This window comes from Leucoraja erinacea, chromosome 28 (genome assembly GCF_028641065.1).
Source record: "Leucoraja erinacea ecotype New England chromosome 28, Leri_hhj_1, whole genome shotgun sequence".
NCBI classification, from domain to species: domain Eukaryota; kingdom Metazoa; phylum Chordata; class Chondrichthyes; order Rajiformes; family Rajidae; genus Leucoraja; species Leucoraja erinaceus.
The window spans coordinates 31,750,276-31,776,361 of record NC_073404.1 but is presented as its reverse complement, the minus strand read 5'-3'; the positions used below and the strand labels follow the sequence as shown (position 1 = coordinate 31,776,361).

The 26,086-nt window shown below is 46.5% G+C and overlaps 1 long non-coding RNA gene across 1 annotated transcript in view; it reads left to right on the top strand.

Annotated features, from left to right (window-relative positions):
- The first annotated feature begins 4,832 nt into the window (after positions 1 to 4,832).
- Positions 4,833 to 26,086, top strand: part of LOC129710885 (uncharacterized) — a 30,555-nt gene continuing 9,301 nt past the window's right edge. The window contains exon 1 of the long non-coding RNA XR_008725746.1: positions 4,833 to 5,089. This is a non-coding gene — a long non-coding RNA (uncharacterized LOC129710885). The remainder of the gene's footprint in view (positions 5,090 to 26,086) is intronic.

Sequence of the window (26,086 nt, the reverse complement as noted above, 5' to 3'; positions counted from 1 at the left end):
TAAATTCCTCGTACGTTGCAAAACATACTTGGCTAATAAAATATGATTATGATTAGATGGCGAGGAGGTTCTGAAACGAATGTGTGAAGTTTCACAATGAGTTGCTGCTTCACCAGTACAGCAGTTAGTTGGTGAATGGTTTGGAGAGGAGAGGCTGAGCAGAACGTTGCCTGGGTTAGAGGGGCTCAGCTGCCGGGGCAGGTTGGACAACTTGGATTGGTTTCTCTGTTGAGGAAAGACATGATAGAAATATACGAGACACATAGAGGGGTTAGACAGTCAGGGTGGGAATGTCAAAGAATAGTGGGCACAGCTGTAAGATGAAAGGGGACAAGGTTTAAAAGGTTTACAAGGTTTTGCCCATCTGATGAAGGGTTTCGGCCCAAAACGTTGCCTATTTCCTTCGCTCCATAGATGCTGCCTCACCCGCTGAGTTTCTCCAGCTTTTTTGTCTACCTTCGATTTTCCAGTATCTACAGTTTCTTCTTAAACTAAAGGTTTAAACAGTCATCAGGTTCATCAGTCTATGAAAGTAAGCATGCAGGTACAGCAGGCAGTGAAGAAAGCAAATGGCATGTTGGCCTTTATATCAAGAGGAGTCGAGTATAGGAGCAAAGAGGTCCTTCTGCAGTTATACAGGGCCCCAGTGAGACCACACCTGGAGTATTGTGTGCAGATTTGGTCCCCTAATTTGAGGAAGGACACTCTTGCTATTGAGGGAGTGCAGCGTAGGTTTACAAGGTTAACTCCCGGGATGGTGGGACTGTCATATGCGGAGAGAGTGGAGCGGCTGGGCTTGTACACTCTGGAGTTTAGAAGGTTGAGAGGGGATCTCATTGAAACATATAAAATTGTTAAGGACACGCTAGAGGCAGGAAACATGTTCCCGATGTTGGGGGAGTCCAGAACCAAGGGCCACAGTTTAAGAATAAGGGGTAAGCCATTTCGAACGGAGACGAGGAAACACTTTTTCTCACAGAGAGTTGTGAGTCTGTTGAATTCTCTGCCTCAGAGGGTGGTGGAGGCCAATTCTCTGGATACTTTCAAGAGAGAGTTAGATAGGGCTCTTAAAGATAGCAGAGTCAGGGGATATGGGGAGAAGACAGGAACAGGGTACTGATTGGGGATGATCAGCCATGATCACATTGAAGGCGGTGCTGGCTCGAAGGGCTGAATGGCCTACTCCTGCACCTATTGTCTATTGTCCATTAAAGGAGACGTGCAGGCTAGTTTGTTTACAGAGGATGATGGATGGTGATGGATGCCAGGCAGGTACGGTAATGGTGTTTAAGAGGCTCTTTGATCAACACATGGATATGGAGGGATATGGATCACATGTAGGCAGATGCCCTTCAGCCCAACTTGTCCCCACCGGCCAACTAGTCTCACCTGTCCACGTTTGGCTCATATCCCTCTAAACCTGTTCTATCCATGTATCCATGAACTCTCTTTATCCCAGGAGGGAAATTGATCTGTCAAGTAGTCATAAAAACTACATGAAACATGAAATGTCTTGATAGTTCCTGCCAGAAACACCACAGTGACTAGTTCCGTGGCTACAACTGGGTGGGTAGGAATGAAACCAGAAAATACATTTGTTGCTTCATAAATTCATAAGTTCTCAGAGCAGAATTAGGCCATTCGGCCCATCTCTACTCTGCCACTCAATCAAGGCTGATCTATCTCTCCCTCCTAACCCCATTCTCCTGCCTTCTAGTCAGAGCCCCTGACACCCGTACACACTATTAACATTATAACACAAACCACCGAGTAGCTGCAAAGATCAACAAGTAGACGTTAATCCGTGCTGTGGCTCAGATCTATGTCTCCAGTTCCTTATCACTGTAACATGAGCTGATATGCAAGTTGCTGAGAACAGCGTGGGTGTCATTTCGCCTCAACGCCTATTGCTCACGTCCTGGAAACTGTGACAGAAAACAACAGCGGGCAAAGTGATCACCAAACCTCCATCCAAACTGTTCAGTTTCACAACTGAATTATACTCCAGCTGGAGAGATCTTTAGACACTGGATCACGGTCCCTGCTCACACTCGCCCACATTGACCAACATGCCCCATCTACACTACTCCCCACCCCGACCAACATGCCCCATCTACACTAGTCCCACCCCCACCAACATGCCCCATCTACACTAGTCCCACCCCGACCAACATGCCCCGTCTACACTAGTCCCACCCCGACCAACACTGCCCCATCCCACCACCCCGACCAACATGCCCCATCTACACTAGTCCCACCCCGACCTACATGCCCCATCTACACTAGTCCCACCCCGACCAACATGCCCCATCTACACTAGTCCCAACATGCCCCATCTACACTAGTCCCACCCGCCCCAACATGCCCCATCTACACTAGTCCCACCCCGACCAACATGCCCCATCTACACTAGTCCCACCCCGACCAACATGCCCCATCTACACTAGTCCCACCCCGACCAACATGCCCCATCTACACTAGTCCCACCCCGACCAACATGCCCCATCTACACTAGTCCCACCCCGACCAACATGCCCCATCTACACTAGTCCCACCCCGACCAACATGCCCCATCTACACTAGTCCCACCCCGACCAACATGCCCCATCTACACTAGTCCCACCCCGACCAACATGCCCCATCTACACTAGTCCCACCCCGACCAACATGCCCCATCTACACTAGTCCCACCCCGACCAACATGCCCCATCTACACTAGTCCCACCCCGACCAACATGCCCCATCTACACTAGTCCCACCCCGACCAACATGCCCCATCTACACTAGTCCCACCCCGACCAACATGCCCCATCTACACTAGTCCCACCCCGACCAACATGCCCCATCTACACTAGTCCCACCCCGACCAACATGCCCCATCTACACTAGTCCCACCCCGACCAACATGCCCCATCTACACTAGTCCCACCCCGACCAACATGCCCCATCTACACTAGTCCCCACCCCGACCAACATGCCCCATCTACACTAGTCCCCACCCCGACCAACATGCCCCATCTACACTAGTCCCACCCCGACCAACATGCCCCATCTACACTAGTCCCACCCCGACGACCCAACATGCCCCATCTACACTAGTCCCACCCCGACCAACATGCCCCATCTACACTAGTCCCACCCCGACCAACATGCCCTATCTACACTAGTCCCACCCCGACCAACATGCCCCATCTACACTAGTCCCACCCCGACCAACATGCCCCCCCATGCCCCATCACTAGTCCCACCCCTAGCCCCATCTACACTAGTCCCACCCCGACCCACATGCCCCATCTACACTAGTCCCACCACGACCAACATGCCCCATCTACACTAATCCCACCCCGCCCGACAAGCCCCAACTACACTAGTCCCCACCCCGACCAACATGCCCCATCTACACTAGTCCCACCCCGACCAACATGCCCCATCTACACTAGACCCAGTCCGCACCCAATCTGCCCCATCTACACTAGATCCCACCCCGACCAACATGCCCCATCTACACTAGTCCCACCCCGACCAACATGCCCCATCTACACTAGTCCCACCCCGACCAACAAGCCCCATCTACACTAGTCCCACCCCGACCACACATGCCCCATCTACACTCTACACTAGTCCCACCCCGACCAACATGCCCCATCTACACTAGTCCCACCCCGACCAACATGCCCCATCTACACTAGTCCCACCCCGACCAACATGCCCCATCTACACTAGTCCCACCCCAACATGCCCCATCTACCAGTCCCACCCCGACCATGCCCCATCTACACTAGTCCCACCCCGACCAACATGCCCATCTACACTAGTCCCACCCCGCCCAACATGCCCCATCTACACTAGTCCCACCCCGACCAACATGCCCCATCTACACTAGTCCCACACCGACCAACATGCCCCATCTACACTAGTCCCACCCCGACCAACATGCCCCATCTACACTAGTCCACCCCGACCAACACGCCCCATCTACACTAGTCCCACCCCGACCAACATGCCCCATCTACACTAGTCCCACCCCGACCAACATGCCCCATCTACACTAGTCCCACCCCGACCAACATGCCCCATCTACACTAGTCCCACCCCGACCAACATGCCCCATCTACACTAGTCCCACCCCGACCAACATGCCCCGTCTACACTAGTCCCACCCAACATGCCCCATCTACACTAGTCCCACCCCGACCAACATGCCCCATCTACACTAGTCCCACCCCGACCAACATGCCCCATCTACACTAGTCCCCCCCCGACCAACATGCCCCATCTACACTAGTCCCACCCCGACCAACATGCCCCATCTACACTAGTCCCACCCGACCCATGCCCGTTATACACTAGTCCCACCCCCGCGTTTGTCCTATCCAAGTACCTGTCCAAATGTTTTTTACATGTCGTGATAGTCCCAGCCTCAACTACCTCCACCAGCAGCTTGTTCCATACGCCCACCACCCTTAGTGTAAACAAGTCACCCCTCAGCCTCCTATTAAATCCCCCTCCCTTAAACCTTTGTCCTCTGGCCCTTGATTCCCCTACTCTGGGCAAACGATTCTATGCGTTTACCCAATCTATTCCTCTCATGACCATGTACAACTCTATAAGATCACCCCTCATCCGCCTGCTCCTCAAGGAATAGAGTCATAGCCTGCTCAATCTCTCCCTATAGCTCCGACCATCATGTCCCCATGTACACATTTGTTGCTCCATAAGTTCATAAGTTCTCGGAGCAGAATTAGGCCATTCGACCCATAACCTCTGACACCTGTACACACTGTTACCATTATAACCCAACCACCCAGTCACCGCAAAGATCAACAAGTAGATGTTACGACTGTTTTTAGTTTCCTTTTTACTAAGAAATGCAAATAGAATCGTCATTTCACCTCAACGCCTATAGCTCACATCGTAGAAACTGTTATAACGAGGTAAGTGAACACGACACCTCGAAATAGTGTCACATTCTCAATTGAATTTCGCCTGGAGATAAAATTGAATTTTCGCTGGGAGATAAAGCAGGGCCTTTGACATTGGATTACAGCAGCTGCTTCTGTCAAATACCAGTTGAATATCACAGTAAAAGGTAACCTTACAGTTTTTAATCTATACTAAAATAAACTAAACTTAGCTTGTACAGAGAAATTGTTGATGCCTGGAATCTCTAATAGTGAGCATTTATTCTTGATATGTACAGGAATGGGGAACAAGATCCACAGCATCTACTGCTAATTACAATAAGGAGATGGTTTAATAATTTGTTCTTACTGACCGGGCGGGAGTCAGATAAATCACGCAATGAATTACTACAGCATGTTATGTCTATCTGGTGTGAATTAGCAGCTGCAGTTCCTTGTGTATGAGGAGCTGGTTTAAAACCGAAGAGATACATATAACAGACATTTAGTGTCTATCTGCAGTCACTTCCTGCACTGATTGATGTTCTTTAGTTTAGTTTAGTTTACTTGACTTCACTTTATTATTGCCACATGTACAGAGGTTCAGTGAAATGTTGTTTTTGTTTCATCTTATCCAGTCAGCAAGAGACTATACACGATTACACCCGCTGTGTGAATTAGCCACCCGCTATGTACAGATACAGGATCAAGGGAATAATGTTTAGTGCAAGGCAAAGTCCAGTCAAATTTGATTAAAGATAGTCCGAGGGGCTCCTGTTAGGTAGATGGGAGGTCAGGACCACTCTCTAGCTAGTGATAGGATGGCTCAGTTGCCAAATAACAGCCGGGAAGAAACTGTCCCGGAATCTTGAGGTGTGTGTTTTCACACTTCTGTACCTTTTGCCTGATGGGAGAGGGGAGAAGGAGTGGTCCTTGAAGCTGCTGCTGGCCCTGTCGAGGCAGCGTGAGGTGTACATGGAGTGAGACTGGTCTGTGATGATCCTGCTGGCTTTGTCCAGGCAGTGTGAGGTGTACATGGAGTGAGGGTGTTGGATGCGTTAGAGGAATATCTCTTGGCCTTAAGGAGATTGAAAGGGATTTTGTGGAAGAGCTGTACATGGTAAATGGTAGGGATTTGAAGAATACAGTTGAACAGAGGGATCTGGGTATAACCGTGCATAGTTCCTTGAAGGTGGAATCTCATATAGACAGGGTGGTAAAGAAAGCTTTTGGTATGCTAGCCTTTATAAATCAGAGCATTGAGTATAGAAGCTGGGATGTAATGTTAAAATTGTACAAGGCATTGGTGAGACCAAATCTGGAGTATGGTGTACATTTTGGTCGCCCAATTATAGGAAGGATGTCAACAAAATAGAGAGAGTACAGAGGAGATTTACTAGAATGTTGCCTGGGTTTCAACAACTAAGTTACAGAGAAAGGTTGAATAAGTTAGGTCTTTATTCTCTGGAGCACAGAAGGTTAAGGGGGGACTTGATAGAGGTCTTTAAAATGATGAGAGGGATAGACAGAGTTGATGTGGACAAGCTTTTCCCTTTGAGAATAGGGAAGATTCAAACAAGAGGACATGACTTCAGAATTAAGGGACAGAAGTTTAGGGGTAACATGAGGGGGAACTGCTTTACTTAGAGAGTGGTAGCGGTGTGGAATGAGCTTCCAGTGGAAGTGGTGGAGGCAGGTTCATTGGTATCATTTAAAACTAAATTGGATAGGCATATGGATGAGAAAGGAATGGAGGGTTATGGTATGAGTGCAGGCAGGTGGGACTAAGGGGAAAAAAAGGTTGTTCGGCACGGACTTGTAGGGCCGAGATGGCCTGTTTCCGTGCTGTAATTGTTATATGGTTATTATTATATGGTAATTCTATCATCAAAGATGAATACAGTGTGGAAACAGGCCCTTCAGCCCAACGCCCACACCGACCAACAAGGTCCCATTTACACTAGTCCCACTTGGAATAACCCTCCAAACCTGTCCCATGCATGTACTGTCCAACTGTTTCTTAAACAATGGGATAGTCCCAGCCTCAACTACCTCCTCTGGCAGCTTGTTCCATACACCCACCACCCTCTGTGTGAAAGAGTTACCCCTCAGATTCCTATTAAATCTTTTCCCCTTCACCTTGAACCTGTGTCCTCTGGTCCCCGATTCCCCCACTCTTGGTAAAAGACTCTGTGCATCCACCCGATCTAATCTTCTCATGATTTTGTACACCTCTATAAGATCTCCCCTCATCCTCATCTTCACACTGCGTTTTTGATTTTCTGTTTTTGGATTGAATTCTGTTTTTAATTTGTGTCTCTGTGATGTCTTTATTACTTATTTTATTCCGATTATATGTTTTTATTCCGATTACTATGTAAGGTGTCCTTGAGATGTCTGAAAAGCGCCCATTAAATAAAATGTATTATTATTATTATTATTATCCTCCTACACTCCATGGAATAGAGACCCAGCCTGCTCAACCTCTCCCTATAGCTCACACCCTCATGCCTTTCACATATTTATCAGTTGTGGGGCTCTTTGTGAAGTGTAGTGAAGAACATTAAGTAAGAAGCTGCCAGTCAAGGCTTCATTAGTCCGGGATGGACACATTGTCATATTAGTCTGGGATGCATGTTGACACCAAAGATCACAGATGTTGTGTCGTGGACTTTCTGTGTTTGTGCTTTCTTTTTTTTAATTCAATTTCAATTTTATTTTTAATATGTTTTATTATTTATTTATTATTTATTTTATTTTTTTAATGTTTTTTTTTAATATGATACTGCCTGTAAGGAAAATTCATTTCGTTGTCTCAAATTGAGACAATGACAATAAATTTGAATACAATACAATACAATACAATACAAAATCGGCGTTACTGAAACAGAGAGCTGGATTACCTGCTGGTCCCCACTGTCCCAGCCACAAACTCACGGAACATGTTGTGAGTCCAGGAATCTGAGCGTAGGTTAACTGGGTCACTGATTGAGGGTTGGGCAGGCTAGGACTTTATTCCGTGGAGCGCAGGAGGCTGAGTGGTGATCTTATTGAGGTGTACAGGACCGTGAGGGGAATAGATAGGCTGAATGCACACAGCCATTGAGCAAAGATTGCAGACACAAGGAACTGCAGATTCTGGAAACTTGAGCTAGTGTGGTTTATTAATGCATTGTATTATTGATTATTATGTATTTATGTGTGTGTTATTTATTTGGTGGCCTGTGAAGCTGCAGCAAGTAAGAGTTTTACTGTTCCATTGCTGGTAAATGTGACACTCTCGGCACTTGCCGCCAATGTACAGACGGAACCAGAGAGGACATTTCCCTCCAACATTAACCTTCCACCTCATTGCCAAGGCTGTGGTTTGGGAACAGGATGGACATTGTGTAGGTACCTTGGCACATGTAGTGGAGAGGAGGGAAGGAGCTGAGGTGCGGTTTGACCAGTGTGGAATTGGAAGGTTAAATGGGATGGTTGGGCCGAATGGCCTCTCATTCTTGGTGATTGCAGATACAACCAGGGTAGAGATTGTGTATAAATTGTACTGACTGATCAGTCACCAGAATCCCCCCCCAGCCCATCCCACCCCAATGGATTACAGGTCAAGTAACTATTTACACCAGGACTGAAGGAATGGGTGATGTTTCAGGTCGAGGCCCTCCTTCAGACGAGCCTTCAACACCACCCATTCCTTCTCTCCAGAGATGCTGCCTGTCCTGCTGAGTTACTTCAGCATTTTGTGTCTATCTTGGGCAGTGGCGGACTAGGTCTAAAAATATTGGTTGCCAGGAGACAAAGGGGCCCACTTGATATAGGGGGCCCACTTCATCAGGGGCCCACCTGATATAGGGGGCCCACTTCATCAGGGGCCCACTTGATATAGGGGGCCCACTTCATCAGGGGCCCACTTGATATAGGGGGCCCACTTCATCAGGGGCCCACTTGATATAGGGGGCCCACTTCATCAGGGGCCCACTTGATATAGGGGGCCCACTTCATCAGGGGCCCACTTGATATAGGGGGCCCACTTCATCAGGGGCCCACCTGATATAGGGGCCCCACTTCATCAGGGGCCCACTTGATATAGGGGGCACACTTCATCAGGGGCCCACTTGATATAGGGGGCCCACTTGATCAGGGGCCCACTTGGTATAGGGGGCCCACTTCATCAGGGGCCCACTTGCCATCGGGCAAGCTGACACCCTGGCCAGTCCGCCACTGATCTTGGGTCTAAACCAGCGTCTGCAGTTGCTTCTTACACAATGATACCAAGTTTGTCCGTTGTTGGAGAGACGAGGGACTTTTTCCCCAAAGGTCACGATGCGCTGACACGAAACAGATCAGTAAATGTCACGGTGGCACAATGGTAGAGCTGCTGCCTCACAGCGCCGGACACCCGGGTTCTGTCTGTACGGAGTTTGTACGTTCTCCCAGTGACCTGCGTGGGTTTTCTCCGGGTGCTCCGGTTTCCTCCCACACTCCAAAGGTGTACAGGTTTGTAGGTTCATTGGCTTTGGTTAGAAAGAATTGTAAATTGTCGCTAGTGCGTTGGATAGTGTTGGTGTACGGGGTAATCGCAGGTCAACATGGACTCGGTGGGCTGAAGGGTCTGTTTCCGTGCTGTATCTCTGAATCTCTGGTACTAACTGGGACAGAACAACACACAAGGTTTTGGGATCGATCAACAGATTGATGCCACCCAGTGGAAGGTAGACAAGAATGCAGGAGGAACTCAGCATCTATGGAGAGATGTATTAGTTGACGTTTTGGGTCAAGACGCTTCTTCAGACTGATGGAGAGCTGTTGATAAAAATTGTCCAACAGACAATGGAGCAGAATTAGGCCAATCGGCCCATCAAGTTAGATGCAGCTCTTAGGGCTAACAGAATCAGGGGATATGGGGAGAACGCAGGAACGGGGTACTGATTTTAGATGATCAGCCATGATCATATTGAATAACGGTGCTGGCTCGAAGGGCCGAATGGCCTAATGCACCTTTTTCTGTGTATCTATGTTTCTACTCCGCCATTCAATCATGGCTGATCTATCTTTCCCTCTCAACCCCATTCTCCTGCCTTCTACCCATAACCTCTGACACCCGCACTAATCAAGAATCTATCTATCTCTGCCTTAAAAATACCCACTGACTTGGCCTCCACAGCCGTCTGTGACAATGAATCCCACAGAGTCACCACCCACTAGTTGAAGAGATTCCTACTCATCTCCATTGTAAAGGTACGCCCTTTAATTCTAATGCTGTGCCCTCTGATCCTACACGCCCACTAGTGGAAACATCTTCTCCACATCCACTCTATCCAGGTCTTTCACAATCGAACAATGTGATCCCCCTCATCCTTCTAAACTCCAGTGAGTACAGGGCCTGTGTCTTCCAACGCTCCTCATATGTTAATCCACTCATCCCGAGATTGTTCTCGTAAACCTATCTGGTCCGCGACGCTCCACTAGTGGAAACATCGTCTCCACGTGTGCTCCATGTAAACCTTTCAATGAGATCCTTCTCAACTCTAGCGATTATTGGCCCTGGTAAAGCTCCTGTGGACCCTTTCCATCGAAGGGGAACCATTCTCCAACAGTGGAGCCCAGGAATGGTCAGGAATGCAATTATGCACGTCCCCTGCACCAGTTGTAGCTCACTGCTCCCATGAGATTCCACACACAACTGCTAATGTTGGCTAAAACAAAATGTACTCCACATCTGTGGGTTTGATTGGAAATTGACTGTGAGATTAACACCCCAGCGAAGCCCCAGCCAACTCCCCTGCTGAAGAATTCGAATGGATATACCAGAAATACCCGAGCTGGGCCACTTGGCAGGACCAGTGAAAGGCTGGAAAGGCTGGAGAGGGGGCACAGAGGGGGGTTCACCAGCTTGTTGCTGGGGCTTGAGTTATTGGGACAGGTTGGATAGGCTGGGAACTTGACTCCAGTGTGTAAGAGTTATATGTAAAGTGACAGAACAATGACATTCTCACTTGCTACAGATACAGGCCCAATGCAGGCAAGTGGGACTAGCCCAGTCTATAAACTTGGTCAGCATGGACAAGCTGGGCCGAAAGGCCTGTATCCATGCTGACCAACTCTGTGACTCTGAATCCAAGGCAGCAATGTCGACTTAATTTAGTTTAGTTTATTATCACGTGTACCGAGGTACAGTGAAAAGCTTTTGTTGCGTGCTAACCAGTCAGTGGAAAGACAATACATGATTACAATCGAGCCGTCCACAGTGTATAGATACGTAATAAAGGGAATAATGTTTAGTGCAAGATAAAGTCCAGTAACATCTGGGGTCAAAGACCTCAGGTCCTGCCTGTGTGGAGTTTGCACGTTCTCCCTGTGGTCGTAGAGGTTTCCTCCAGGTGCTCCGGTTTCCTCCCTCACCCCCCAAAAAAATGTGTGGGTTAGTAGGTTAATTGCCCTCTTTATATTTTGGGGCGGCACGGTGGCGCAGCGGTAGAGCTTCTGGCTTACAGTGCTTACAGTGCCAGAGACCCGGGTTCGATCCCGACTATAGGTGCTGTCTGTACAGAGTTTGTACGTTCTTCCCGTGATCTGCGTGGGTTTTCTCTGAGATCTTCGGTTTCTTCCCACACTCCAAATACATGCAGGTTTGAAGGCTAATAGGCTTGGTATAAATGTAAATTATCCCTAGTCATTTATTATAATGTTTACAGAGTACTATGTTTACATATTCCGTTGTGCTGCTGCCAGTAAGAATGTCGTTGTTCTATCTGGGACACATGACAATACAAAGCTCTGGACTCCTGGTTGGAATTTAAGAAGCAGTAGTAGTAATTGTGGCGGTCTCCACTAGGTGGAGCACACCTCCGTCAACTCCAAGTGGTACTTGTAACTCATTGCCACAGAGGGCGGTGGAGGCCAAGTCAGTGGATATTTTTAAGGGAGAGATAGATAGATTCCTGCTTACAACGGGTGTCAAGGGTTATGGGGAGGGCAGGAAAATGGGATTAGGAGGCAGAGATCAGCCATGATTGAATGGTGTAGACTCAATGGGCCGAATGACCTAATTCTGCTCCTATAACTTGTGAATTTGTGAACCACTGGCCACGTAGGTAAGACCTTGGTGGTACACAAAAAAGCTGGAGGATCTCAGCGGGTGCAGGAGCATCTATGGAGCAAAGGAAATAGGCGATGTTTCAAGACAAGACCCTTCTTCAGTTTCTCCACCATTTTTGTCTACCTTAGATTTTCCAGCATCTGCATTTCCTTCTTAAACACATCAGTTATATGATAACTTCCCAGTTGTTGCCAGGCAACTGAATCATCCTACCACAACCAGAGAACAGTGCTGAACTACTATCTACCTCATTGGTGACCCTTGGGATCCTTGATCGGACTTTGCTGGCTTTACCTTGCACTAAACGTTATAGGGTTGGGACAAAATGGCGGTGCCTCGTGGCAGCGGCATCTGCAGTCCGTCTGTCTTTTATTTCTTTTTGTCCTGTTAGGTGTATGTTTTGGTTTTAGTTTTATATTATTTTTAGCTGTGTATATGTGGGGGGTGGGTGGGGGAAACGTTTTAATCTCTTCCCTGAACAGGGGACGCGTCCTTTTCCCTGTCGAGTCTCCGTTGTCGTTGGGGCCTAACATCGTGGAGCCGACGGCCTCCAACCGGAATCGACCTGGGGCTCCAGTCGCAGAGCCTGCGGACTCACCATCCTGGAGCTGGCCGACTTCGGAGCGCGGAGCGCTGTGGTGGCGCGCGGCTGCGACCCGACTTCGGAGCTTCGGAGGCTCCAGCCGCAGGCCCTGTGGACGGTAATATCGGGAGCTCGTGGGTCCCTGGTGGGAGACCGCTTTTCGGAGCTCCTGTAACGGCCACCCGCCCACAAAGAGGGGTTTAAATCGACCCAGAGCAGGGCCTTACATCGCCCCACACGGCTTAAATGGCTGCAAGACTTACCATCGCCCGCCGGGGGCTCTAACATCAAGAGCCTCGATCAGCTCGATCCAGCAGTTTGACTGCTTGACTGCGGGAGAAGTATAAAGAACAGAGAACAGGGAAGAGATAAGACTTTTGCCTTCCATCACAGCGAGGAAGTGTTTGGAGATTCACTATGATGGATGTTTGTGTGGAATTGTGCGAATTGTGTGTTTTGTTTTTTTTGTTGTTGTGACTGCAGGAACGTAATTTTGTTTGAACCTATGTTTAAATGACAAAAAACGGCATTCTGATTCTGATTATTCCCTTATCATGTATCTGTACACTGTAAATGTAAAAGTATTCATTCATTCATGTTGCCAGGGCTCGTGGGCTTGAGCTGGAGCAGGAGGGTGAGGGGTGATCTACAAAATCATGGGGGGAATAGCGGTGAGCGGGGAAAGATTTGGAACATGAGGGGTAACTGTTTTACACAAAGGGTGGTGGGTTAATGGAATGAGCTGCCGGAGGAGGGAGTTGAGGCTAGGACTATCATTACATTTAAGAAATTTTTACAGGTACATGGATCGGACAGGTTTAGAGCGCTATGGACCAAGAACAGGTAGGTGGGACTAGTGTAGATGGAGATTGTTGGTCGGCAGGGGCACTTTGGGCCGAAGGGCCTGTTTCTGTGCTGTATGACTCTATGACTATGTAGTAAAGAAGGCATTTGGTGTGCTCACCTACATTGGTCGGGGCCTTGAGTATAAGAGTCAGGATTTTATTATGCAGCTTTAGAGGACTTTGGTTGAGGCAGCATTTGGAGTTTTGTGTATGGTCCCTTCCAGGTCATCCTCACCACTCCGACCACTGCCAAGGTCGAGGGTCGTGCTGCATGGGTTCATCTGCACCACTGCAAATTGATTGGGGAGCCCAATCAAAAGGGGGGAGAAGAGTAATTTTATTTTCAACTCAGAGTTTTTTAGTTTTTACATTTCTGCTTTGCTTGGGAGTTGTATCATTATAAGTTTAGTTTTGAATCTTAATAAGTTTAGTTTTTGAATCCTTATTTTGCTATATGGTTAAGAATATGTGACTGATTACTGGACTGATTGACTGAAGGACGTTTAAATTGAGTGAATAGTTGTTTAAGCTAATTAAGTAAGAAATTAGCTTTTTGTGAGCCTTTGCTTATTCCAGATAAATTAAAATGAGGCGATTCATCCTGCTATGCATCCTGAATTATTTGGTAAAGGACAAACTGTGTGTTACTCTGCTATGAAATCAGTCAATAGCCTATTTGCAGTGTCTCCAGAAGGGGAGAGGACTGAACGGTTAGTAATATGTCAAGGTGAGAAGCCATTTCCGGTGGAAACTGTCACCATCCCTTATGATGAGACCTTAGCCCCACTGGCTAACTGTTTGCCACTACCTCGTGACAATGAGCATTCTTACCCGGGTTGTGAGGACACACAATGTACAATTTTGGTCGCCTAATTATAGGAAGGATGTCAACAAAATAGAGAGAGTGCAGAGGAGATTTACTAGAAAGTTGCCTGGGTTTCAGCAACTAAGTTACAGAGAAAGGTTGAACAATTTAGGTCTTTATTCTTTGGAGCGAAGAAGGTTAAGGGGGGACTTGACAGAGGTCTTTAAAATGATGAGAGGGATAGACAGAGTTGACGTGGATAAGCTTTTCCCATTGAGAGTAGGGAAAATTCAAACAAGAGGGCATGACTTGAGAATTAAGGGACAGAAGTTTAGGGGTAACATGTTTGGGGACTCAGAGAGTGGTAGCTGTGTGGAATGAGCTTCCAGTGGAAGTGGTGGAGGCAGGTTTGATTTTATCATTTAAAGATAAATTGGATAGGTATATGGATGGGAAAGGAATGGAGGGTTATGGTCGTAGGTAGATGGGACTAGGGGAGAATAAGTGTTCGGCACGGACTAGAAGGGCTGATATGGCCTGTTTCCGTGCTGTTATTGTTATATGGTTATATGGTTATATAATTGGATCATTAGTATGGCCATATGAGCAGCAATAGTGGTTTTGTGTTTGTTTGTGGGAATTGCTATTGTTAGATTATTAGTGCTAGACTAATGACAGCCTTGGGTAATGTGGAAACTGGTGAGAAGATATTATTGCAACATCTAGAAGAAGAAGAAATTCGAATGTTGAAGGATGAGGATGTTGAAAGGATTGTAAATGCGCAGGTTGAAAAAGAATTGTTAGAAGATAAATGTATTAGAATGAATAAATTGGAGATAGACTAGTGGTATGAAGCCTAGAATAGTTGAGCTCCCTAAGGGCTAGGGTATGAAGCACGGCAGAGACGTAGGGAACAGCATTGGTGTCAACAAGCCAACCTGCCGACCTACGTGGTCCGGGTTTTGGGGGTTATAAAGCATCTGAGGTTAGGTATAAACTTGGATGACTAATAAGCCAATGCTGATGAATTTCTGTTGTGTTATTATCCTATTAGTGGTCATAATATGACCAGAAGAGGGAATGAGGAAATATATAATAAAATTACTCAAATGATAAGTTCTTAAGGAACTTGTGTTAAGTTGCAAGAGAAGGGTTTGGAGTTGGGGCTTTCAGAAATACATGCCTCCACAAAGAAATAAAGAACACACACAGGAGAACAGATGGCTTATCAAAACATGGAAATGTTGATCTGATGGGCACCATTCTTCTTCCTTTGTGACACATCTTCCGAGCTTGGGTGTGTCATTAAGGCAATTTATGGTTGTCTATGTTGGATTGTAGGCACCAGGGGTAGATACTAGTCTGTGAGATGGTTTGTGCTGTTTAAATGTAATTATGTTGAGATAAGAGATAAGGCATAGGTGATGGTTGTGTGACCTTTGCAAAAGGATTTCTTATGGTTACCAGAAACTGAGAAAGTAACTCTGTTTTGATAATCTTTCGTTGTGAGGAATGCTTTTAGTGAAGAGGCCTTACATTCTTTTCCTCCAGAGATAGAAGGGGGAGGTTGTAATACAAAATGAAATTAGACCCGAGCTTGGGAAGAAGCAATCAAGTGTGACAGTTAATGGCCTTTATGTGGCTGGAGTTGGGAATTGTGTGATTAGCAATAACTTAAGTCTTTACCACTTTGTAAGAATGGGGCAAAACTCATATTTAATCTTTGTAATCCATAAGTAACTGTATTTTAACTATGTGGTTGTAAGGAAATTAATTGTGAAGTGTATTGTGTTTAATTACAATTGTAAGTATTAGACTTTGTTTAAATCTGAAGTTTTAGAAATAACTTTCTTTTCCAAAAGTGTAAATATATGTTTTGTATGTATGTGTTGTGTGATTGCTATATTATGTGTATATTCTGAAAAGTATTCTGTGAGAATTAGTTTTATATCTGTGGTTTTACTTTATTGAAATAAAATGATTTTGAGCAAAGAGGTTGAAGAAACCACAGAGGGGAAGAAGGTTGTAAAGGGGCTGGAAAGGGAAAATCATGTGACTATACGTGTTGTCAATCAATGGAAATGATTTAGTTGATTGGTTAATGCAAATAAGTTAAATGTATGGTAAACCATAATGATTGATTAATAGTTTGCCACTCCTTTTGTACTATCCTTGTCTTTTACCTATATAATGTGTAACATTTATGCCAAAGTCAGTCGTTCTTTCGACCTGCTCCAGAGTTTCTAACTCTGTATTGGAAGGTTTAAAGAATTATCCAGCACTGTCAGAATAAAGAATTGATTTTAGCAGCAATGGTTTGAATCAAGTTTTTTTGAATTAGACTGGCAAAAAGAAGCTGCTCCCTCATTTTAACATGGTTCTGGTCAGCCCATTGCAGGAAAGATGTGGAGGTTTTGGAGATGGTGCAGAGGAGGTTTATTAGAATGACTCCTTCTGAAGAAGGGTTCTGACCCCAAACATCACCCATCCTTTTACTCCAGAAATGCTGCTGCCTGTCCCGCTGAGTTTGGGGTAAGCAGAATAAGGAATAAGCCATTTAGAACGGAGATGAGGAAACACTTTTTTACACAGAGAGTTGTGAGTCTGTGGAATTCTCTGCCTCAAAGGGCGGTGGAGGCCGCTTCACTGGATGCTTTCAAGAGAGAGTTAGATAGAGCTCTTAAAGATAGCGGAGTAAGGGCTATGGGGAAAAGGCAGGCATGGGGTACTGATTGTGGATGATCAGCCATTATCACATTGAATGGTGGTACTGGCTTGAAGGGCCGAATGGCCTACTCCTGCACCTATTGTCTATTGTCTATTGTAGACAAAAGTGCTGGAGAAACTCAGCGGGTGCAACAGCATCTATGGAGCGAAGGAAATTGACAACGTTTCGGGCCGAAACCCTTCTTCAGGCTATTGTCTATTGTCTATTGTTACAGTACTCCAGCATTTTGTGTCTATCTTTGGTATAAACCAGCATCTGCAGTTCCTTCCTGCACATTTATTCGAATTATCGCATGCTGGCTCCTGATGCTTAGAATGTAACAAGTTCTAACCTCAAATGCATAAAGTACACAGGCTGGTAAAACATGAAATGGTGGAACTACTCACCTAATGACAGGGGGGATACAATTACGTGGAATAAAAGAGCTAAATATTCCTACCGCTGGGGTGTAAGCTGCTCCCTCGTTGTAGATCCCTCTACACTGGGTCATGATCGTCTACAACAAACCTGGAGTTGATGGATCACCGCCTCTGGACCTGCTGCCCAGTGAGGAGTTTCTCTAGTGGTGATTTTGTGGAATTCATGGCCACAAAAGGCCGTCAATGGGTATGTTGATGCGGCAGGTGAATGGGGTTGAGACGGACAGGTAGATCAGCCATGATTGAATGGTACAGAAGATGATGGGCCAAATGGCTTAATTCTGCTCCTATCACATAAGCTTTAATTGTGAGGCTGTGCCCTCTGCTCCTAGACTCACCCACTAGTGGAAACATCCTCTCCACATCCACTATGTCCAGGTACAGGAGCAAGTTGGGAATGCAGCTGTTGGGGTAGAGGTTTAAGAGAGTGGAGCGATTGTAATGTGTGATTGCAGACCAACTTGTGGGACCAGCACACAAAAAGTCGCCTGGCCTGGACATCTATGAGCACGTGCTGAAGGCTCTTCTTCTCCCTCCAGAGCTGTTTGCCTTCACCATCAGCCACACATCCTGTTGCAAAAGCCACAAGGTATCTGAAAGCTTCTCTCCCCAACCCCCACCCCAGAACTCCTTGTCTGCAACAATCTTTAATCGCAAGAGAATCGAGTGTTTAACTGTCATGCGTACCCACAACGGACCAATGACATTCTTACTTGTGGCCTCTAAACAGGTCCATTAATGCAGAAACACACACATCAGTTATATGTTTAAGAAAGAACTGCAGATGCTGGAAAAATCGAAGGTAGACAAAAATGCTGGAGAAATTCAGCGGGTGAGGCAGCATCTATGGAGCGAAGGAATAGGTGACGTTTTGGGTCGAAACCCTTCGACATCAGACTGAAGAAGGGTCTCGACACGAAACGTTGCCTATTCCTTCGCTCCATAGACGCTACCTCTCCCGCTGAGTTACTCCAGCATTTTTGTCTACCTCAGATCAGTTATATGATCTTCCCAGCTATTATCAGGCAACTAATCATCCTACCACAACCAGAGAGCAGTGCTAAACTACGATCTACCTCATTGGTGACCCCTCGGACTATCCTTCATCGGTCTTTGCTGGCTTTACCTTGCACTGAACATTATTCCCTGATCATGTATCTGTACACTGCAATTGGCTCGATTGTAATCATGTATTGTCTTTCCACTGACTGGATAGCACGCAACAAAAGCTTTTCACTGTACCTAGGTACACGTGACAATAAACTAGATTAAACTGAGTAATAATCTACAATACAATAAATGAATCATTATAACACCAGGTAACCATAACAATGCAAAACTGAAGCCTGTGATTCAACCAAAGACAGTCCACAGAAGATCATAGTGGCTGAGGTTAGTGTTGTGTGGTATTGCAGCTGAGCAAAGGGGACTACAGAGGCAGGAGGGCGGAGCTGGCCAAAGTTGACTGGAAAGAGACCCTAGCAGATATGATGGTGGAACAGCAATGGCAAGAGTTTCTGGGAATAATTCGGAAGATGCAGGATCTTTCTTCCAAAGAGGATGAAAAATTCTCGGGGGAGAATGAGGCGACCGTGGCTGACAAGGGAAGTCAAAGGCAGCTTAAAGGTACAAGAGCAGATATATAATATTGCAAAGATTAGTGGTAAGCTAGAGAACTGGGTAGCTTAAACCCAGCAGAAGACAACAACAAAGGCAACAAGGGGAAGAGATGAAATAGCCAATAATATAAAGGAAGATAGCAAGTGTTTCTTCAGATATGTAAAGAGTAAAAGATGGGCAAGAGAGGAGATTGGACTGCTGGGGAAATAATGCTGGAGAGGTAGTAATGGGGAATTAAGAAATGGCAGATGAAGGGAATATACTTTTGCATCAGTCCAGCATGCCTGAAGTTGAAGACAGACAGACAAGAGGTGGAAGTTAGTGGAGTAGCTATTACTAGGGAGAGGGATTTGGGAAGCTGAATGTGTGAAGGTGGATAAGTTGGACTAGAGGGGCTACACCCCAGGGTTCTGAAAGATGTTGGTCAGTATAGGAACGTTGAGCTGAACGGCCTGTTTCCATGCTATATGACTGTGACTGTGACTCTCTGTCTCTGACTCTGTGTCTCTGTGTCTCTGTGACTCTGACTGTCTCTGTGTCTCTGTGTCTCTGTGACTCTGTGACTCTGTGACTCTGTGACTCTGTGTCTCTGTGACTCTGTGACTGTGTCTCTGTGACTGTGTCTCTGTGACTCTGTGTCTCTGTGGCTGTGTGTCTCTGTGTATCTGTGTGTCTCTGTGTCTCTGTGACTCTGTGTCTCTGTATGTGTCTCTGTGTCTCTGTGTCTCTGTGTCTCTGTCTCTGTGTCTCTGTGTGTCTCTGTGTCTCTGTGGCTGTGACTGTGACTGTGTCTCTGTGTCTCTGTGTCTCTGTGTCTCTGTGACTCTGTGACTCTGTGTCTCTGTGGCTGTGACTGTGTCTCTGTGTCTCTGTGTCTCTGTGACTATGACTATGACACTATGAGGTAGCTTTAGAGATTGAGGTGACATTAGTGGTGATCTTTCAAGAATAACTAGAGTCAGGAATGGTTCCAGACAATTGTAAAATTGCAAATGTTACTCCACTATTGAAGTGGGAACTATAGGCCAGTTAGCCTGACCACAGTGGTGAATAAGGTTTTAGAGGTGGGAGATTGCAACCTTCACGTGGTCCACCCTGTTTCGACGAATGCAATCAACCTGGCGTGCAGAATCAAATAAGATCAAATAGAACAAGTTGTCCTACAACTTTAGGCTGTGCACGCCATACACAAGAAGAAGAAGAAGAAGGTAAGATTTTAAAGTCCATTATAAAGGATGAGGTTATGTACTTAGAAGCTCGTGATAAAATAGGCCAAAGTCAGCATGATCTTGTCTGACAAATCTGCTGGAATTATTTGAAGAAATAAATAGCAGGAGAGACAAAGGAGAGTCAGTGGATATTTACCTAGATTTTCAGAAAGCCTTTGATAAGGTGCCACACGTGAAGCTGCTTACGAAGATGAGAGCCCACTGTATCAAAGGGCAGATATTAGCATGCATAGCAGGTTGGCTGGATGGCAGTAGGCAATGAGTGGCAATAAAGGGGGCTTTTTCTAGTTGGCTGCCAGCGACTAGCGGATTTCCGCAAGGATCAGTGCTGGGGCCGCTACTCGTCATGTTGTATATTAATGATTTGGATGAGGGGATTCAAGGCTTTATGGCAATGTTGGTGGATGATGCGTTTAGGTGGAGGGGCAGGTAGTGTAGAGAAAGAAGGGACTCTGCAGAAGGACTTGGACAGGTTGGGAGAGTGGGCAGAGAAGTGGCAGATGGAATATAATGTAGCAAAGTGTGGAGTCATGCAATTTGGTAATTGGAATAAAGGTGTAGACTATTTTCTAAATGGGGAGAGAATCCAGAAATCGGAGGTGCAAAGGGACTTAGGAGTGCTGGTGCAGGATTTCCAAAAAGTTGAATTGGTAGTAAGGAAGATGAATGCAATGCTAACATTTATTTCAAGAGAACTAGAAAACAAAAACAGGGATGTAATGCTGAGGGTACACAAAAATGCTGGAGAAACTCAGCGGGTGCAGCAGCATCTATGGAGCGAAGGAAATAGGTGACGTTTCGGGCCGAAACCCTTCTGCAGACTGATGCTGAGGCTCGATAAGGCCAGGTCAGACAGTATATGGAGTATTGTGAGCAATTGTGGGCCCCAGATCTGAGGAAGGATGTGCTGGCTCCTGCAAGGGTACAGACGAGGTTTACAAGAATGATCCCGGGGATAATTGGGTTCAGGGCTAACCTGAAGAGGGGCATCAGGAAGGCCAAGCACTGCCATAAGCTCAGGATTGAGGAGCACTTCAACAACAACTCCGACCCCCGACGCATGTGGCAAGGCATCCAGGCCATCACGGACTACAGACCCTCCAACATCACCCCCACATCCAGCGACGCCTCCTTCCTTGAGGAGCTTAATCACTTCTATGGCCGCTTCGACAGGGACAATCTAGAGACAGCCATCAAGGCTGTGCTACCTGCCGATCACCAACCCCTCACACTCACCCCCTACGACGTGTACGTGGCACTGAGTAGGACTAATGCACGTAAGGCTGCTGGCCCTGACGGCATCCCCGGGCGCGTGCTCAGGGCCTGTGCTGCGCAGCTGACAGACGTCTGGACTGACATCTTCAACCTGTCACTTGCCCAAGCAGTTGTCCCCACTTGCCTTAAAGCCACCTCCATCGTGCCAGTGCCAAAACACTCCACTGCGGCAAGCCTCAACGACTTCCGCCCAGTTGCACTTACCCCCATCATCACCAAGTGCTTCGAGAGGCTGGTCCTGGCACACCTCAAAAGCCACCTACCCCCCACACTGGATCCCTACTTTGCCTACCGCAAGAACAGGAGTACGGAGGATGCCATCTCAACGGCACTTCACTGGGCCCCTCTCCCACCTCGACAACAGAGACACTTACGTAAGAATGCTGTTCATCGATTACAGCTCAGCATTCAACACCATTATTCCATCAAAACTGATCACCAAACTCGGTAACCTGGGCATCGACCCCTCCCTCTGCAACTGGATACTGGACTTTCTAACCAACAGACCCCAGTCTGTGAGGTTAGACAAGCACACCTCTTACCCTCACCCTGAACACCGGCGTTCCTCAGGGCTGTGTGCTGAGCCCCCCCTCCTCTACTCCCTTCACCTATGACTGCACACCTGTACATGGTACTAACACCATCATCAAATATGCAGATGATACAACGGTGAGTGGCCTCATCAGCAACAACGATGAGCTGGCCTACAGGGAGGAGGTCCAGCACTTAGCAGCATGGTGCGCTGACAACGACCTGGCCCTTAACGCCAAGAAGACCAAGGAGCTCATTGTAGAATTCAGGAAGTCCAGAGGCGGCACGAACACCCCCATCCACATTAACGGGAGGAGGGTGGAACGTGTTTCTAGCTTCAGGTTCCTGGGAGTCAACATCTCCGATGACCTCTCTTGGACCCACAATACCTCTACTCTGATCAAGAAGGCTCATCAGCGTCTATTCTTCCTGAGGAGACTGAAGAAGGTCCATCTGTCTCCTCAGATCCTGGTGAACTTCTACCGCTGCACCATCGAGAGCATCCTTACCAACTGCATCACAGTATGGTATGGCAACTGCTCTGTCTCCGACCGGAAGGCATTGCAGAGGGTGGTGAAAAACGCATCACTGGTTCCTCGCTCCCCTCCATTGAGTCTGTCCAAAGCAAGCGCTGTCTGCGGAGGGCGCTCAGCATCGCCAAGGACTGCTCTCACCCCAACCATGGACTATTTACCCTCCTACCATCCGGGAGGCACTACAGGTCTCTCCGTTGCCGAACCAGCAGGTCGAGGAACAGCTTCTTTCCGGCGGCTGTCACTCTACTCAACAACGTACCTCGGTGACTGCCAAATCACCCCCCCCCCCCGGACCCCCCCCCCCCACCCCCCCGGACACTTATTATTTTTTTTAATTCAAATCGTTTGCTATGTCGCTCTTCAAGGGAGATGCTAAATGCATTTCGTTGTCTCTGTACTGTACACTGACAATGACAATTAAAATTGAATCTGAATCTGAATCTAATCTGCATGATGAGCCTTTGACGAGACTCAGAAATAGGAGCTGCAAAGGGATTTGGTGCAGGATTCCCAAAAGGTTGGTTTGCAGGTTGAATTGGTAGTAAGCAAGTCAAATGTAATTCTAGCATTCGTTTCAAGCAGATATAAAAACAGGGATGTAATGCTGAGGTTTTATATGGCACTGGCCAGACTACATTTGTGAGCATTGTGAGCAGTTTTGAGCCCCATATCTGAGGAAGGATGTGCAGTTCTGGAGCGGGTCCAGAGGAGGTTTATGAGAATGACCTCAGGAATGAGTGGGTTAACATATGATGAGCGTTTGACGGCACTGGGCCTGTACTCGCTGGAGTTTAGAAGGTTGAGGGGGGACCTCATTGAAACTTACCGAATAGTGAAAGGCCTGGAAAGAGTGGATGTGGAGAGGATGTTTCCACTAGTGGGAGAGTCTAGGACCAGAGGGCACGGCCTCAGAATTAAAGGGCAGACGCTCAGAAAGGAGATGAGGAGGAATTTTGTGGAACTTACAGACGGCTGTGGAGGCCAAGTCATTCAGTATTTGTAAAGTGGAAAATGACAGGTTCTTGATTTGTAAGGGTGTTAAACGTATGGCGTTGAGAGGGTAAGATAGATCAGCCATCCAAAGATGATTATATATATAAATTATTATAAAGTTATATACATTTTTACAACAAATTATACATATGTGTGTGTGTGTCTGTGTGTGTACATGTGTGTGCATACACACTGAACTTTTTTCCTCATTTCCTCAAGCAGCACACAAGTGTAGGGTGCAGAATATAGTGTTACAGTGGCATAGTGTTAGTTGCAGTGTACAAGGTCTGTAGGGTGGGAGATGCTCCCTGGTTCCCCTGGTACGACCGTTTTCTCCCCTTTGTCCATCCTCTCACACACCCACGTAGTTTAGTTTAGTTTAGAGATACGGTGCAGAAACAGGCCCTTCGACCCACCGAGTCTGCGCTGACCAGCAATCACCCCGTATACTATTCTACATACACTAGAGACAATTTACAAGCCAATTAACCTACAAACCTGTACATCATTGGAGTGCGGGACAAAACCGGAGATCCCGGAGAAATCCCACACAGGTCACGGGGATAATATACAAACTCTGTACAGAATCGACAACTCTATCGCTGCGGCACCGTGCCTCTCGCGTTAATCTCAAACTTCTCTCCATCCTGAGACTGCATTAGCACAAACCCTGAACATTTTCACATGCACAGATGTTGCCATTTGACCATTTCTATCAGTTAAATTTTTATGTTAAATGACATATTAAAAGTTTGTATTTGAAACCAGCCAAGCCGGCTATTGCAGCTATTGATAGGAGGTATAATCTATTATATATTTAAACTGTGTGGCTGCCGCCTGCCGTCCGGCTGCCTTTCTGCCTTTTGATTTGTTCCATCGTGTGATGTCACAATGCCCAATACACTCCTTCCTATCAGCTTCCAACACACTTCAAAACAAAGTTGCAAGACAGGAACACTCTGAACTTTTCACCTCAATGGGATATCACAGCAAGTGCTTCAACAGGAGGGGGAGGGCCAATTGATATTGCAATTGGAACTGCTGCAGCAGACAGGGTAGGTGTAATTGGATTTTTTTTCAATCTACTGCTGAGGGAGGCAGGGGAGTGCTGGAATCTTACATTTGGGAACGGGTTCAGTTCCGTTGGAGGAGACGGGTGCATGGTGGAATATTGGGTTGGGGGATCACATCATTGGGGGAGCAGACACAACGGGTCTGCACTTGGTCTAGTAAAATATAAAGGAGGGGGATTTTTGACCAAATGGGCGATCATGAGCAAATATCATACGAGAAAGTTAGTGTAGGAAGGAACTGTGGATGTTGCTTTAAACCGTAGACATAAAAAGCCGGAGTAACTCAGCGGGACAGGCAGCATCTCTGGTGACGTTTCGGTTCGAGAACCTTATTCCGAATTGCAGTGAGTTTATGGACTCAACGTCACGCCGTTCAATATGTCACGCGAGTCTTTCAACGTATTGGCATGCGCTGTACACAAAGCTGCCAGTAGCTTTATCGTTTGCAAGATGGCTGTACCGTTCTTTGAAGACGTTACCGCAGAGGTTTGTAATCTTTAACCTTTTGTGAACTTTTCACAATCTTCTCTGGTTAAGTTTATTCGAAGGACATTGCCGTCCGATCACTGCCGAATTACGGTGAATCTGATTTGCTTTTCCATCGGATACTTAGAAATTGTATTCACCAGAGGTGAATGTTTCTGTTCTGCTTTGTTTACAAGGGTCAGGTTAACGGCACTCTGTGTAGTTAGCTGCTGGTGATCATTTGTCGTCGGGATACTGTATCATACGTGTTTCATTGATATACTATATAATACGTGCTTTTCATGTTCATATGATAGGAGCAGACTTAGCCCGTTCAAGTCTACTCCGCCATTTTCCCTTTCCCTCTCAACCCCATTTTCCTTTTATTGGATATCCTCCTGCTTTTCACCGCTAAGGTGACAAAAGTTAAATCAATGTCCATTGCAACCGCGGTGTCAGCTTCAATCAAACACATTTGCTAATGTAAATCCAGATGCACTGGTGATATTTTGTTCCAATACTATTCTGTTTGTGCTCATCTTTGAATACAACAAAACTGTTTCATGAATAATTCGTCATGTTTGAAGTGTTACCGTGCTGTACTTTTACTCATTTCATTCGTAATAATATGACAGTGTAACTGTGCTTCCTGTTGCCCATATAGAGTTATAGCGTGACACTTCCCCCAAACTTGCGAGTGTCATTCACCCTGTGAGTGTCTTTCATGAAATTACATTGATTCAATCCTTTCATGGTTAATGGTAACTGTAGCAATGCTTGCGTTATGTACATTGTGGGTTGCTTACCTTCCGCCACTGGTATTCTACATCCGATTACATTTGGTGACCTAATCCCGCTCCTCATTTTAACATGATGAATAACAAGCACAGCTTGAGCTGATGTGACCTGTTGGTGTAGAGTCAGGTCTTGGTTGTTACAGTGCATTCTTTCCTCATTTATTACATTGTTTACAGAATACCACCA